Here is a 4374-nt window from a genome sequence, read left to right on the forward strand (position 1 = left end):
TTTTTTTTTTAAGAAGGAGGACTGTGAGCAGAAACTAGCCATAGTGTCACTTTGTGAGGCCATCTGTGATTTTTGTCATGGAGGTGAACACCTGCAATCTCAACACGAGGCTGAGACAGGAGGAAGGAGAGGTCCAGGCCAACCTGGGGTACATTACAAGGTCCTATCTCAAAACCCCCAAATGCAAGAAATTCCTACCTTATCTAACTCAGTGTCCCCTTCCTAGGTCCTGAGAAAAGCTGAGCCTCCCACTGTGGGGAAGGTAGGGCCAATCACCAGCTGCAGTGGCCAGAGATAATCATAGACCGAATTCACAGGTGGGCCTGGTGACGTCAGGGTCTGGGGCCGGAGAAATTTCAACTCTTTGGCCAGGATCTCCAAAGCAAAGAGAACTATTAGCTTGAGGAAATAACTTTTATTTTTAAATGATGCTGCATGTGGGTCTGGTGAGGTCCGCATCTGTCCACCCCCAGCCCCTCCAGCAGCTGAAGCGCCCTGGAGAGGATAAGAAGTGGGTCTTGGGAACAGGAGTGGGGAGCCCCCATTCCTGAGACTGGTAGGCCCTCATGAGGCCACAGGTTCTCCTCCCCAGCTTCTGGACCACACAGCGGGCCCCTCACGAGCCAGGCGGACAGCGGGGGCCAGTAAACAGGTTGTCTTCCTTCCACAAGCCTCTTTCTCCTTCAGTGGGGATTTCTGATGAAGAGAGACAAGTTTAGCTTGGTGATGCTGTCAAGGAAGGGGGACAGTTCCCCAGTCAGGGTCCCTATGCTGTGGCCATGCCTAGGGAGGCGCTAAAGTCCTGGAGAGTGAAGATCAGCTGTCCTCTTTGCAAAGCTGGTCTCCTGGGGAGTTCAAAGGGTTGGGCATCCAGGACTAGACCACGCCCATCGAACTGACTTCCTTTCTACAGCCCACCTGATTCTCTGCATCCTTGTCGTTATTCTGTCGCTGTGTGGGTCTCTGCCTATGCCTGCCTCTTTACCTCTCTGCAGGCCCCCAAATTCCTCTCTCCCCACACCCACCAACCCTCTACAGGGCGTTGGAAACCTTCGAGTACGCTTGGAAAGCTGTCCTGGAGGTCGATAGCCGGGTGAGGGGCGCCATGGGCCGCAGGAAGTAGCAGGAACAGCAACACCAGTGGTGGCCACATGATGCCCGGACAGGGCGCTGCAAAGGAATGGGTTATCAGTCAGAGGCCCTCCCTGCCCAGCCGTCCTCTAGTCCCTCCCTCTTCTGCACGTCAAGCCCACCCATCTGTGGTCCTGGAAGGCCCGCCTTCTCACTTCCGAGGTGCCCTGTGTCAGCCCTCAACCTGATCAACGGTCTTCAGCTCTCCACGAACTGTCAGATGCGGACAGTTGTGATCCAGCGTGTCTCTGGAACTACTGGTCTCCTCGAGCCAGCTCACAAGTCCTGGCCACACCCCTCGTCCAGAGCCACGCCCCTTAAGTCTTAACTGAGCCACCCACTCCAGCCACACCTTTTAGCCCAAGCCTTGCACACCCACCCAGAACTGTTCCCTTATACAATGCCTATCCCTGAAGACTTAGCCACATCCACTCCTTAAAGTCTTTCTCCACTGGCTGGTCACATCCTCCCGCTGAGAAATATATCTCGGCAGAGCTGCTAAGGTTTTTGTTGAACACCATCCTGGATACGGGCTTGGCTCTTCTCGTTAGTCCTTTGCAGAACAGGTCCCACCAGCACAATTGCCAGAACTCTAGTGGCCCATGGTCCCTTGCTCCTTTCCATGCTCTTTTCCTTTTGCATATATGGAGTCCGTCCTTTTTCCTTCTGTCTGTCTGCTGTGTGTTCCTAAGTGACCAGTGGACGGATTCAAATACCTTTCTCTATCACGCTCCACCTTTTCCTTTGGGCAGGGTCTCTGCCTGAACCAGCAAGTCAGCAAGCCCCGGCCATTCTCCGGTCTCCCTCCAGCTCAACGCTGGGATCACAGGCAGGTGTGGGAGAACATTAGTTGCCTGAGAACGGCTAAGATATGTTTTAACTTATTTTGTACCTATATGTATGGGGGGCGTGCATGTGCCATGGCATGAGTGTGGAGTCAGAAGACAGCTTGCAGAAGTTGGTTTTTTCCTTCCACCATGTGAGGAGTCCTAGGTTGTCAGGTTGGGCAGCTGGGATCTTTACTGGCTGAACCATGTTTCGGGCCTCCTGAACATTTCTTAAGTATGATCCTTCATCAAATTAAGCACTTTATATTCACCCCAAAGGAATTTAAATCTTAAATTTAGAAATATAAAGTTCTCAAAGTTGGGAAAAATGAGAAGTGATTCACATCCAGACACATACACACCACATACACACAAAATAAATGTAATAATAAATATGAACATTATGGTGGCAAACACCTTCAAACTCAGCCTCTGGAAAGCAGAGGCAGGTGAATCTCTGTGAGTTTGAGGTCGGCCTTGTCTTCATAATGGATTCCAGAACAGCTAGAGCTACATAATTAGACCCCGTCTCAAAAAAAAAAAAGTAGCAACACATTTGTATATGTAAAAATGTGGGGGCTCTTCGACCTTTTCAAATATTTTACTCAAAACATACCATAACGGTAAGCTTCAAGGTTGTGGTGAAAGAAGTCATAGTAGGTGCCCCCAAAGCTGATGTGACCATAAGAAGGAGCTCTGAGCAGAGTTACAAGGACTAGATATATAGTGTATTGCTAGACATCAGAGAAGTAGGGCGAGGGGCATGTTAGCAGGTGCTAGCCAGTGGTGGATTTTAAAAATCCTCTATCAAAGGGTCACACACATGCGCAGAAATACACAGTGCAGAACACACCAGAGTGTTTAGCACCAGATTAAAAATGGGCAATGGCAGAAATCAGATAAGTAGCCTCTGCAAGCCTCAGCTAAAGCTAAATGGTGTACTGATTGACCGACCGCACAGACGTTTCGCCTGTGTTCATCCTTCACCCAGAATCACACTGTGTGGCTGGGCTTCAGCATCCTCCCTTCACACTGTCCAACAGGATTCCACAGTGGAAACACACCCCTTCTACTACATACGTGAGCCTTGAGAGTTCTGGGATTTTTTTTTTTAAAGTTTCACCTTATGTACATCTCTAGTGCAATCATGTGTGACTCTGTGTATGCGCCGTGTCTATGTGTGTTTCTGCGTGGTTTGAGTAAAAGGGTATATATACGCTCGACTGAAAGTGTCAGTTTTCCAAAGTGTGTGATCAGTTGTCCCCTTAGGCACAAGTTCCTGTTATAGGGCAGGAGGGACCGTGAGGCAATTGACAACTGTTCTTGCAGTTCATACAGTAAGGGAAGAGGAATGGAGTTTGGCTCAGCACTCATGTGTGGAGCCTCACGACTGCCTGGAATTCCTGTTCCAGGGGTTTCAATGTCACCTTCTGGCCCCTAAAGGCACCAGCACACATGTTGCACACACACACTTACACACACACACAAGCACAGACACACAAATTAAAAATGAGTATCTTTTTTAAATGTTCCTGTTGTATACATACTTACAAATACCTGATTCTTTTTGTGCTTCCATTTTAACTGCTTCAGTGAGCAGATTTTAAAAATGACCGTGTATGCTGTGTGAGTCTGGGCACGCACATGCCAGTGTATGCGGTTCAGACGGAACCTTTCAGGAGCTGGTTTTCTTCCTTCCACCACAGGTTCAGGTCATGGGAATTATGCAACCACCCTCACAGTCCTTGGTGGCTTATCAAGGAATAATCACATTCCCTTGATTATTAATAAGCTAAAACATCTTTTCACATACACATTGCTAAGTAGACTTTAGTTTCCTTTAGTGATGTGGATGGCCATGTCTTTTGCTTATGTTCTCCTCTTGTTGATGAGGAGGTGTTCTTTATATATTCTAGAAAAAGCACCAGAAAACCAGGAGTTCCAAGGCCAGATTTTGACTGCCTCCCTTGTAAATAATGGCTCAGTAGGAAATAGCCATGCACACTTGTCTGTATACTCTATGGGGTTGTCTGTCTATTATAAGAGGAAAGCCAGGCAGCTGGGAAGGGACTAATGCTACAGGGTTAGCCAGCTGGCTCTTTACTGGAAAAGTTTACCAATGCCTTTCCCTTCCTGTGTGAACTGCAAGAATGGTCAACCTTTCTGTTCAGGAAACTTTGTCTTCCAAATCACCTAAAAAAAGGTTTATTCTTAGAGCAGGTCTGAGGCAGTGAACTCCACAGAAGCAGGACTGAGCCAGTGACCTGGACCAGAGCTGGCCTGGGATGGTGAACTCCAAGGGAGCAGGATCGGATCCAGACCAGGGACGTTTGCGGAGGTAGGACTAAGCCAGTGACCTGGGCTCGAGCTGGCCTGAGACAGCGAACTCCACAGGAGCAGGTACAGGGGAGCAACT

This window comes from Microtus ochrogaster, unplaced genomic scaffold (genome assembly GCF_000317375.1).
Source record: "Microtus ochrogaster isolate Prairie Vole_2 unplaced genomic scaffold, MicOch1.0 UNK27, whole genome shotgun sequence".
Taxonomy (NCBI): Eukaryota; Metazoa; Chordata; class Mammalia; order Rodentia; family Cricetidae; genus Microtus; species Microtus ochrogaster.